This window comes from Nyctereutes procyonoides, unplaced genomic scaffold, assembly GCF_905146905.1.
Source record: "Nyctereutes procyonoides isolate TBG_1078 unplaced genomic scaffold, NYPRO_anot_genome, whole genome shotgun sequence".
NCBI lineage: Eukaryota > Metazoa > Chordata > Mammalia > Carnivora > Canidae > Nyctereutes > Nyctereutes procyonoides.
In genome coordinates this window covers 8,869,523-8,883,073 of record NW_026575133.1, presented here as the reverse complement: position 1 = coordinate 8,883,073, position 13,551 = coordinate 8,869,523, and positions in this window count along the sequence as shown.

Sequence of the window (13,551 nt, the reverse complement as noted above, 5' to 3'; positions counted from 1 at the left end):
TCCTTTTGCCCCTCCCCCTGCTCATGCTGTCTCTCTCAAATAAATAAAATCTTAAAAATATATATAATAATAAATGAACTGATAAACACAAGTGTTTCCCTGAGTTCTGTGAGCTGCTCTAGCAGATAGTTGAATCCAAGGGGGAGGAGGTCACAGGTACCTCTGATTTGTAGCCAAGTTGGATAGAAGTTGTGGATAACCTGGGGACCAACTACTTGCCTAAAGGAGACAAGTTCGGTTTTTTTCCTAACATACATATTATCTAGCAATTCTACCTCATGGTATATACCCCAAAGAATTGGAAGGAGGGACTCATATTTATATACCAATATTCACAGCAATGTTATTCATAATAACCAAAAGGTGGAAATGACCCAAATAACTATCAGCAGATGAATGGATTAACAAAATGTGGTATATGGATACAATGGAATATTATCCAACCTTAAAATATTATGCTAAGTGAAATAAGCCAGGCACAAATCACTCACACCTTTCCAGCTTCATCTGTGCCACTTTTCAGCACACACCGTGCACACAAGCCTTCTCTAATTATGTACTTGTGGTTACCAAAACAGGCCAGACTCCTCTCCTAATCATCTTGCTTGGTTCTTCTGCCTGGAAGACATAGGCACATATGTGTATGTGCAGACACACAAATACACCTTCAGAGGTCTAATTCCTATTCCCACCTCAAGACTAGGATCAAGGGTCAAAATCCCCACCTGCTCTCACCTCCTTCCCAGTGGCCCACATTCTCCTTTTATTCTCCTCCTCACTCTAGTCTGCTAGCTAGTTAAATGCTCTTCCTCTTTCACTGTCCCCTGTAGCTGTGAAATAATACATATTTTACCATGAGTTATTTGAGAACAGGAACTACATTTTTTATTTCTGTATCCCCAGCATCTGCACAAAAAGCTTACCAGGTTTTTGGGGTTCAATTGGGAGATAAAGTGCTAAGGGCACAGGGAAAGTCCTAAGGAAATTCTGAGAAGGTTGAGTCGAAGAAGGTTTCATGGGGAAAAAGATGGTATTTGAGCTGTATTTCATTGTTTTCACAACAATCTTGACAGAATCTTTCTTTTTGCTTTTCAGTCAACATCTTTTTTTTTAAGTTATTTATTTATTTATTTATTTATTTATTTATTTATTTATTTATTTATTTATTTATTTGAGAGAGGGAGCATGAGCAGAGGGAGAAGGAGAAGCAGACTCCTTGCTGAGTACAAAGACTGGCTTGGGGCTCAATCCCAGAACTCTGAGATCATGACCTGAGCTGAAATCAAGAGTTGGACACTTTAATCAGGTTTAGCATTTCTCAATTATAAATCAGACACTTAATTGAATGAGACACCCAGCTGCCACAACATTTTTTTTGTTTTACAACTAATTCTGTAATATATTCTACAAGTCTATGACCCTGATTATAGGACACAGATATGCCTTGGGTATTCTTGAAGCCAAGAATATGGAGGATAACTTGTGTTTAGAGGTAGTTCTAGATACTCTAGCATTTACCGAGTAACTAATTTGCCCAGGTTAGGTTCCCAAACCCTGTTTCTTCAACCAAACCTTTTAATTTATTCCCAGATGCTTTGCTCATTTATCATGCCAAGCTGCTTGAAGGGCAAGAATTAATATGAGAAGCTGAACTGTTAATTCAAGAAATATTTGAGGGACAACTACTCTAAGATAAAAGCATGAACTACCTGAAGGTTACTTCTGTCTTGAGAATTTACCAGCTGCTGGAAAGAGTCAGGAATCAAATCACACAAATATTTTAGAAAATAGAATTGTTTAGTTAACATCTGTTCTCTTTGTAGGCTTGCTTAGATCTGATCCAGTTGATCTGATCCAGTTATTCTGGAATATCTGTATGTGGGGAAAAGCTTAATCATCAGATGCTAGCTGTATGGCTATGTCTACAGGGATCCAGAGAGTCTGAGGACATTTCTTATTGTAAGCTCATTGACAGGCTTACAAAATATAATGGGTTGTTATTTTCCACTCCTGTTGCTGTATGCCAGGTTATAAAGAAGGAAGTATAGGGAAGCAGTTAAAAGAATAGACAGAGGAGTCAGATATACCTGGATCTAAATCTCAACTCTGCCCTTATAGAGGGATAGTAATGATAATCTCACTAAAAGTGTTTCTTCATTTATCAAATGTGGTAATATCTACTCTATTAAATATGATGATGCAGATAAGGTGTTTAATATGGAACTTGCCAGATAGTAACTCTCCACATAATGGTGAAGTGCTGGGTGGTGATTATGTTAAAGCTAAAGATGGAGACAAGTGGCAGGGGCAGTATAATAGAGCTGCTTGATTAGAGAACTTTTCTCAGTCTCTTTCATTTAGCCAGATTTTCTCAGTTGTGCTCCAATAGAACAATGGTGTTCTGTGAGCTGGTTCAAGGTGTTTTACAAATAAAATTGAAAGTAGGTGATCTTTTCTAAATTTGCAGAAAAAAATTAAAATAAGAAATAGTATGCTTCCAGGGCCCCTGGGTGGCTCAGTTGATTAAGCATCTGCCCTCAGCTCAGATCATGATCCCGGGGTCCTGGGATCAAGCCCTGTATCAGGTTCTTTTCTCAGTGGGGAGTCTGCTTCTCCCTCTCTCACTGTGCTCTCATTCTCTCTCTCACTCTCATGCTCTCTCTTTCAAATAAATAAATTAAATCTTTTTTTCAAAAAAAAAAAGAAAATAAATAGGATAGTTCCAATTACAACTTTTTCTACATACTCTTCTTAACACTTTTGTGTCTGCTAGTGGACTACATAGCAAATGAACATTAAGAAACATCAGTGGGACTCCTGGGTGGCTCAGTGATTGAGTGTCTGCCTTTGGCTCAGGGTGTGATCCCACAGTCTGGGGATCAAGTCCCACATCGGGCTCCCTGCATGGAACCTGCTTTCCTCTCTGTCTATGTCTCTCTCTCTCTCTCTCTCTCTCTCGTGAATAAATAAATGAAATCTTTTTTAAAAAAAAGAAACATCAGTAAACTGATTTAAGTGGTTTTTTTTTTAACATTCAACAAATATTTTAACATTCAACAAATATTCAACATTCAACTTTAAAAGTTTTGGGGGCTTTTTTTTGTTGTTGTTAAAGACTTTGGTCAGTTTTCTTGCTAGTATTATTGCTCTTATTTCATACGAGAAAATGGCTTTATTTTTTCTGTTCTGCCAAGAGCACCATATCATCACCATACCTGACCACTAGCAGAAGCACATGGTCTGCTATTACTAGCATCCCACAGTCTAAAGCTTTAGTGTCTTGGATTTTAGGGCACCCTTTAGACTTTACTAAACTATCCATGGAGAATCCCAGTGTTCCTCTCCTAATCCCCTACTATGTTAGAAGGAATATTGCCTTAAAAATACAAATGATGTGGTTTATGTATACAATGGAATATTTCTCAGCCATTAGAAACGACAAATACCCACCATTGCTTCGACTTGGATGGAACTGGAGGATATTATGCTGAGTGAAATAAGTCAGTTGGAGAAGGACATTGTATGGTCTCATTCATTTGGGGAATATAAAGGGTAGTGAAAGGGAATAAAGGGGAAAGAAGAAAAAATGAGTGGGAAATATCAGGGAGGGAGACAGAACATGAGAGACTCCTAACTCTGGGAAACGAACTAGGGGTGGGGGAAGGGGAGGTGGGCAGGGGTGGAGGTGACTGGGTGACGGGCACTGAGGGGGTCACTTGATGGGATGAGCACTGGGTGTTATTCTATATGTTGGAAAATTGAACACCAATAAAAAATAAATTTATAAAAAAAATACAGAATTGTTTTTTAAAAACAAATCTAAGTTGCTAGATACTTCTTCACTTACACTACACTCTGTGAATGGATAAGTACATCTGTATCTCTGAGAGTCATTATATATGAGGATGTCCTAAAGAGTGAGAGTAAGAAGAATTGGAAACATAGAGGAAACACGTCCTGCTTTAGCCTATGCTCTGTACTAGTCATCCCCAAGAAGAGAGAACAGTGCTGTTCAAGATAGCTGCTCAAGCTTTGGAAAACAAATGACTAAATCTTGACTCATTTTCCTCTCATAAATTCTCTGAGGCTCAGAGTAACTTATCAACGCTTGTTCTTGATAAGTAGGTGAGTCTAGCGCATTTCTAGGTGTTGGCTGGTATGACTGATTTCTGAGTACAGCACAAAGCCCATCCATTGAATAGCCTCGGGCAGTCCTCATCTCTACAATAGGGCCCAGTATTACTTCTTCCATGTTTACCCACTCAATAAATCTTCCATGTTAATTTGGAGACATGGAAGAAAAGGATTTGGAAATCTCATTCTCCAGACACAAATAAAATGGCTCAAAGAACATGGCATGAATTCTGAGACCCAAGTCTAGGCTTCTCCAGATACTTCATACTGCTGAAGGCCTGGATGAACACTTCTGTTTAACTCAGTTTCATTTTTGCAAGTAATGCTTCACATTGAAGGATCATGCACAACAGTTTGATTGTTTGTATTTTTATTAATTTCTTATCTCAAGTGCTGGCTTCATTGTTGTGAAGTGAATCGGACACCCTAACAAAAATTAGGAGTAACAATCTTTCTTCCTAAGGCTTCTGTACCCAGACTACAGTTGGATTTATAAGAAAAGCTTGATGGTTAGCCTTAGCTTTAAACAAAGTAAATTTACAATCCCCTTTAAAGAATTTCCTGGAAAACTTTTTCTTATTGTAGATATATAAGCCCTGATATTGCTAAACATACCAGAAATAAATCCTTCAGTCCACAAAATCTTTTTCTATGCTCTATCAACTTTGAACTTAAGGAATTAGAATCTTAATATTTTTTATTCCTAAACAAACAAATCAAATCATGAAATGTATAAGAACAACCAAAATGGGTTTATTACAGGAGTATAATGCTATTTTAGCACTTGATAATCAACATAGTTCACCATATTGATCGAAAAAAATTCATATGACCATCTAAATAGATGGTTAATAAAAAGCATTTGAGAAAGTTCAATACTAATTCATGTTAAATAAAATTGTGGAACATATCAAGTCTGTATTTATAAAACATAAGCATATAAACAATAACCATTAAAACATATTAACAGTATGTTTGTAAAGCATATAAACTATAAAATACATACAGCTGTATAACATCATCCTAAGAACTCATAGAGCTTAATAAGTAGAGACATAGACAAAGGCTCCTGAATTGAAAGACTACATTTTAAAGATGTTGAGTTCCCTCAAATTGGTATATGGATTTTGTGCAATTTCCATTTTTAAAAATTCATAGTAGATGTTGTGTATGTGTATGGCAGGCTCATTGTAAAGTTTAAGTGGAAATGCAAAGGCCCAAACATGGCCAAGATGCATTGGGAAAAAAAAAAAAAAAAAAAGAAGAGGAACTAAAGAAAGAGAACAAGGTATTAACCTCATTGATATCAAGATATCTTGAAGAGCACCTGGGTAGTTCAGTTGGTTAAGAATTTGCCTTCAGCTCAGGTCATGATCCCAGGAATCAAGTCCTGTGTTGTGCTCCCTGCTCAGCAGGGAGTCTGCTTCTCCCTCTCCCTCTGCCTGCTGCTTCCCCTACTTGTGCAGTTTCTCTTTCTCTCTGTCAATAAATACTTTAAAAAAAAGATATCTTGATATCTAGGCGCTGTGGAATTGAAGTAAAGAGATGGATAATAGTGAAGCATAGTCCAAAATATACTCATGTAGAAGTAGAGACTTGATCTATGATAAAGATATCACTAAGGACATATGCTAAGAAAGAAGGATCTTTTATTTATTTATTTTTAAAGATTTACTTATTTATTTGAGAGAAGTCCATGTAGTAGGGGAGCAGAGGGAGAGGAAGTCTGAATCAAATACAGACCAACTGAAGCTCTTACACACTGCTAGTGGGAATGTAAACTCTTGTGAAATAGCTGGCATTAGTTACTAAAATTAAATGTGTACATACCCTATAACCTAGCAAGTGCACTTCAAGGTATAGGTCCAGGAGGAATTTTGTGCACATGTGCAACAAAAGATATGTATAAGAAAGTGGTAGCATTTTTCATAATAGTCAAAGTCTGCAACAATTCAAATGTGCTGGCTTTCTGAAGCACATATACTGAAACAATTCAAATGTCAATATATAAATAACATGTAATACAATGGAAGCCACACAGCATTACACATGACAATATGGATCTTATGATGTTGAGCCAAAGAAGTCATACACAAAAGATTATTATCATGTAATTCCATCTTAATCATTTCACAAACACACAGAATTAATTTATGGTACTAAAAGTTCCTGAAAAGTGGAATTGCTATGGGCTGGTGAAGTTCTATTTGTTGCCCCAGATAGTGGTTATGAAGGTATGTTTGCTTTGTGATTATTCATTAAGCTGTATTATTATAATTTGTGTAACTTTCTGTATGTGTGTATTTTTTTAAAGCAATGAAAACAAAAGACAAGCAGCCCATGAATCAATAACTTTCTCTTCATGCTTCAAGATTTATTCGTTTTTCAAGTTCCAAAGTTTTGAGGTAGCAACAAGCATTTCTACATAGCTATATTATATGTACTTATTGAATATGAAAAATTGTTTATTAATAGTCTTTATTATTTAGAACGCTTCTAAGTTTATAGAAAAATTGAGCAGGAAGTACAGAGTTCCTATATATCCCCCGTTTTCTCTCCCTACCAGTTTCCTCTATGATTGGCATCTTGCATCATTAGTGTGATACATTTGTTATAATTGTAAGCCAATATTGATACTTATTCTTAAGTGAAGTGCATAGTTTACATTGGAGTTCATTCTTTGTGATGTGCATTCTATGGGTTTTGACAAATGCATAATGACATGTATCTACCTTTATAATAGAATGGATTTTACATTTTATTTTTAATTTAAATTGGTATTTAGTTTATTAGCTTCATACAGTTTCTATAATGATTATTTTTTCCCATTGCTGGTTGATTTTTGTCTTTTTTATAACTATAGCTATTTTCCAGAGAGGATATAAATTTCTTTTTATGTTATCAGCCAGTGGTTTAAGTAACATCAAGTTAAGGATTTAGTACCAAGTACTGGGCAAAAAACATTGCTTCCTAGGTCTGAAATTTCAGAGATAGCCTACCTTGCATTTGTCTATGGCAGTTAGAAGATGTGTCAATATTCCAGGGAAATATTCTATTATTATGTTTCAGGGAGGATTTGCCATGAACCATCAACCCTCAGCCCCCACACTGAGGATCACTGAGTCATGCTCTGAATCAACACAAGACTCATGACAGGATGTGAAAGTTCTTACTTCTGGTACAGTCATCTCAAAAGGCTTCATATACCTTAATATGTATTAATATGTGAATATCAACCATATTCAACCTGGAGGTCTGGATGGCAGATTTTCCCTCTGCTCCTCCCCCTGCTTTCCTCAGGGTAGCACCTTAGAAATGACTTAGAAAGGAAGATAACTGTTCTCAACTGCCTTTGTTCATAAAGAAGCACATAGTGGTGGCTGCTAGTAAGTATTCAGGACTAATGTGGAAAATCTAATGACTGCAATTTGGTCTTAGAGTGAACTTTGTTGGATGTGTGATTATGAGCACCAGATTAGAGATAACCCCACTTTTCAGTCATTGAAAAGAACAACATACCAGGAGTGTTGATTATATATTAGAAGAAGAGAAAGCAGATACACCAAATGTGTTCAGAAACAACCAAAAAAACCATGTCATATAAACACAATCCGTAAGTAGAACTAATGAAATCCAAAGTCAAGAAAAACATCAAAGGCAATTCAAAGTTGTCATGAGGCAGGATGAGTTTACCAACATTTTAAGCTAGATTATATAGAAATTACCACTCGTGTAGTCTCATTATAATACGAATTTTACTAAACCAAAACATTGGAAAGGATTAGATTGACATCTAATGATCCTAGGCTTAATGAGCTTTTCCTCCATGGAAAATATTAAAACAACAAGATCATGAGGAATTATTTAGAACTGTAAGAAAAGAAAACCACTTTTTCTTTCTTCTTGATGTTGTTTCAAATTTTTATTTAAATTCCAGTTAGTAAAATAAATAAATAAATAAATAAATAATAAATAAATAAGTAAGTAAGTAAGTAAATAAATAAATAAATAAATAAATAAATAAATAAATAAATAAATTCCAGTTAGTGGGGGCACCTGAGTGGTTCAGTAGGTTGAGCATCTGACTTTGGATTTTGGCTTAGGTCATGGTCTCAGGATCATGAGATCCAGTCCCTATTGGGGTCCGTGGTCAAGGTGGAGTGCACTTGAGATTCCCTCCTTCCTCTGTCCCTACCCCCCATCCATGTGCACATGTGTGCACACGTGGGTTCTCTCAACAAATGAATGAATGAATGAAAAATAAATAAATAAATAATAAAATCTTTAAAAATAAAATAACAAATATATAGACTTACCCTTTTCTGAAAATATTCTTACCCAGTGATAAACTGTGATCTTGGAGTTCAGATGTAGCTGAAAAGGTCTGTGAGATACCAAAGGGCTTCTGCCCCTGAGGCTGCATCTGTTTTCTGTCAAATGCTGTTAGCTGCCTTTTAACGTACAAAGTTCTCAGGTGTGTTCAGGTAAACAGAGCTGCACAACTATAAATGTTAATGGAATGCAGTGTCCATCCATGCAGTTAATGATTTGTGGAATATCCAACTTATGTAAGATTGAACTGTGCGCTCACTTTTTCTGTTGTATGGGGGATGTCATTTGTTTTATTACAAATGAATGTGGGGCAGCCTGGTGGCTCAGCGGTTTAGCGCCGCCTTCAGGCCAGGGCCAGATCCTGGAGACCCGGAATCGAGTCCCGCATCAGGTTCCCTGCATGGAGCCTGCTTCTCCCTCTGCCTGTGCCTGTGCCTCTCTCCCTCTCTCTCTGTGGATCTCTCATGATTAAATAAATAAAATCTTAAAAAAGAAAAATGAATGTGTTGGAGCACCTGGGTGGCTCAGTTGGCTAAGCATCTGGCTGTTGATTTCATCTCAGGTCTTGATTTTGGGGTTGTGGGTTTGAGGCTCACACTGGGCTTCACGCTGTGTATGGAGCCTACTTAAAAAAAAAATGAATGTGTTGTTCTTCTTACATGAAAAGGATTCTTACCCCTGAACTCCAATTTTTTTGGACAATCCTGTGCGTTGCATGGGACTCCACTGAGCCTTAACTATACTGTTGCCTAATTTCCTTGCAAGCACCATGCCTGAAGGCAACAAGCTGAATGGTTCTTTTTTTTAATATTCATTTATATCAGAAATATACCAAAATATTTTAACAGAGTTTCTGTCATGTAAATAATTTATTATTATGAGGACTTGTACTGTTTTGTTTAAAAGATTGCAAGAAAGAATATCCTTTAAGTCTCTGGGCCAGGGCTTTTAGCAGGAAGGGACCTCCTGTAGCTGGTTTTCACGTCATGCCTCATGTGTTGACTGAGGGCGTTAGTTTACAAACTCTTTCCCATTTATATTTCAGTAAAGTTCTCCATTCCAATAGAAAAACCTCTCCCAGGGATGCCAGGAATCTGGGGTGTATAGATTGATACTCAGCATGTAAGGATGGCTGCCTTAGGAATACCAGGTGCTTTCACTGGTTTAAAAAAAAAAAATCAAAGGAATCCTTTAAACCTCTTTTGGGAACAAGTGTTGAAAAAAAAGATAATTTTTTAATTTCTCTGGAAAATGCTCTTTTTCACCGATCTAAACACACTTTGCAACTACCAAATGTCAGCACGATTTGACCAAGCTCCTTACAATGACTGAATATTTCTTATGCATTTCCCTGTGGGCTAGAATGTACCTCCCACAAATAAAATTAAGGAGTGCCTGCATCTTGCCTTTACCTGAAAATGTCTTGGGGTTACAGTTATGACATGTCATCACTCAAAGAGATTAGAGCATCAGACTTAGAATAAGCTGGCAATAGAACCCAAAAAGAAAACATACAAAAAGTTACAAGACTGTAAAAACTCTAGGACCAGAAAAGCAAGCAAGATCTTGTCCTTTCAACCCACCTAAGGCAAAATAGAGAGTCATCCCCCATGGGAAAAGCAAATGAAAACTAACTTTGTTTCAAATCTTCATTTCAGAACCTGATCTCAAGAACTCCGAGGTTAAGAATGAAGAGTCTAATCACACTTTATTTTCACCTGTTATCAGGCTCCACAGTGGAAAAGAGCCCAGCTGCTGATATTATCTGTGCATCCAGGAATGACTGAGGAGGTGGAAACATGCCCACAAGTCCTTTCTCATGTCGCTCATGAAACATTGAGAGTCTAACCCAAATTGGAAGCAGTTAAGAAAATACTGGAAGGGAAGTGGAAGAAATTGGAAGAATGTTCTAGCTCTTCTGTTGAGGGCTCTAGATGCATCCTATCCCTCCCAATTTAGGGAAAACCAATCTAAATTATCCTTCTCATCTTCCTGCGTACCATCCTCCTCTTCCCTCTGCTTCTCCTCTTGTTTTCTGTGTTACTTCATGACTCCCTTCTGCATTTTACTTCTTTTCTTCCTCATACTACTTCTGTGTTCTCTTTTTCCTTATTTCTCATTCCACTTGGAATGAATCTTTTCTCACTACTACAGTGAGCCTGATACAGACCAGGGGCTGTACACACAAACATGAATACAGCATCAGGGACATGGCCGAGAGAAGGGGATGCGGTGGAGGGTGAGGGACAGGTCTGGGTTTTAGCATGTGGAGGTTGAAGTGCCCACAGGATGTGCATGGAGGTAATGGTACCAGTTGGGAATACAAATCAGGAGTTTAGGAAAACAGGAAGATTTTTGAATGCCTGTTATATGATAGGTACTGTGTTTGGTGTTGGGAATGGAGTAAAAAAGATAAAACCCAGCCCATTTCTCCAAGGACTTTAAGAAAACAAACAGGTGCATTCAAGTGTTAGTGATGCAGAAAGAGTATGAGCAGGGGCTGAGGAGGTCCAAAGGACAAGTCAAGTGTCCTATGTGGGAAATGAGGTAAGATTGGCTCCTCAGTTTCATTAAACAGAATAACCAGGATGGTGTCCACAGGCATTCAATTTGTAATTGGACCTTGAAGATCTGTTGATACCAAATTGTTCCAGCCAGTCTTGCCCATAGGGTAAGATTAGCTTTTCTGACTTGTATTCTTCTTTCTCTAACTGGACACTGATGTCCAGGAGCAAAACAGTCTCCATCTCTACACGGGGACAGAAAATCTGGGACTACCTGCAAGGCCTCCTGCCCAAGTTGTCACAAGAAGCCTAAACTTTTTAGCTTTATTGTCAGGCTAAACACTATGCTGATTTTGCTAAATAGCCAATGATTGCTGCATTTCTTCCCCTGCATTTCCTAGAACAAGCCTGGTGGTATTCTGGGATGGTGTGCAGACTTTAATAAAGCTGGCAGTCTGATGGGCTTTTCTGAGAGCACAAGGAGATAATTGCTGTGAGGATTCTTGGCCGTGTGAGATCTGACAAAATTAACTTTATATTTCAAAATCTCTCCCTAGCTTTTGTGGTAAAATCCCCTTTGACTTATCAGATCTTGAACTAATGGAAATTCCCTCCCACACTACCCTAATTCCCAACCCCATTTGTTTGAGAATCAGAGGAAACTCTCCTGTCTTTCATCAGTCACCCATTTGTATCTCTCTTCTAACCTTCTAACCTAAAAAATCCTGAGTCTGATTAGGTAAATTAAGGTTTACATAAACAACTTAACTCTCCCAGCTCTTTCTCAGATGTCTGAGTTAACTCAGACAAACCAAAAATGGAAACCCAAAGATCACACACCTGCTGCATTTTTATCCCTTTAAAGGAAAAGTCCCCTTTTGTGTTTTTCCTTTGCCAAGAACACGGCTCTCTAGCCACAAATTACTGCTAAGAAAACAGGAAGCCTTGAATGTTGGTATGAGGTTCTATATATAGTTAAGTCAATACGGCTGCAATCAACTCAGATATCTCTACTCAGTCCAGGATTGTTTTTCCAGATTTTGTGTTTAGATTGTCTACTTCCCTCCAAAATTGCCTATTAAAATGTTGTTTCAATTATGGTAATGTATTTTATTGATGACCTGAACCTTATTTATGATACTCTTCCAAGTTACATGAGATTATTATAAAATAACTACAGTGAAGTTAAAGTTGCTTCTTATCAGTTCTGGGAAAAGAGAAGGACTATTGGATTTTTTTTAACAATGTTTCTTTTCTTCCTCTCTCTCTTTTTTAAATTTAAATTCCAGTTAATTAGTATGCAATGTCGTATTAGTTTCACATATATAATATAGTGATTCAACAATTCCATATAATACCTGGTGCTCATTACATCAAGTGCCCTCCTTAATCCCAATCTCCTGTTTCTCCCATCCTCCCACTCACCTCCCCTCTGGTCACCATCAGTTTGTTCTATATAGTTAAGAGTCTGTTTCTTGGTTTGCCTTCCCCCTCTCTCTCTTTTTCCCCTTGGCTCATTTGTTTCTTAAATTCCATATGTCAGTGAAATCATATGACATTTGTCTTTCTTTGACTGACTTATTTCACTTAGCACTATACTCTTTAGCTCCATCCATGTAATTGCAAATGGCAATCTTTCATTCTTTTTTTATGGCTCAGTAATATTCTTGTGTGTGTGTGTGTGTGTGTGTGTGTGAGAGAGAGAGAGAGAGAGAGAGAGAGAGAGAGAGAGAGAGACATCTTTATTCATTCATTCATCAGGCAATAGACACTTGGGCTGTTTCCATAATTTGGTTATTGTAGATAATGGTGCTATAAACATTGGGGTGCATGTGTCCCTTTGAACTAGAATTTTTGTATTCATTGGGTAATACCTGGTAGTGCAATTGCTGGATCTTAGGTAGCTCTATTTTTAACTTTTTGAGGAACCCGCACACTTGTTTTCTACTGGCTGCCCCAATTTGCATTCCCACCAGCAGTGCAAGAGGGTTCCTCTTTCTCTACATCCTCACCAACACTTGTTGAATGAATCTTTCTGTTGCTGATTTTAGCTATTTTGTGTGAGGTCATATATCATTATAGATATTTCATTTTCCCGATGAACAGTGATACTTAGCATTGGGTTGTTGGATCTTTATCATTTTTTGGCCATTTAAAACAAGTCTGGGCAGCCTGGGTGGCTCAGGGATTTAGCGCCGCCTTCAGCACAGGGTGTGATCCTGGAGTCCCAGGATCAAGTCCCACGTCGGACTCCCTCCATGGAACCTGCTTCTACCTCTGCCTATGTCTCTGCCTCTCTCTCTCTTTTTCTCTCTCTCTCTTTCTCATGAATAAATAAAATCTTAAAAAAAAATAAAACCAAAGAGGTGGAGGATTTGAGAAAATCAGAAATGATAACATTTTCGTGTTAGTACCCCATTTCACATATTCTTTCAGCTGTGGCTGCTTTATTTAATATAGATGAAGTAACCATAGTCTGATAAATATAAAGTACATAGCAAAAAATTACCTTATAAAATACATTTGATTTTACGCCACACTAACTATCCTGCCCTCTCAAGTATCTTGTTAGAATGTAGAA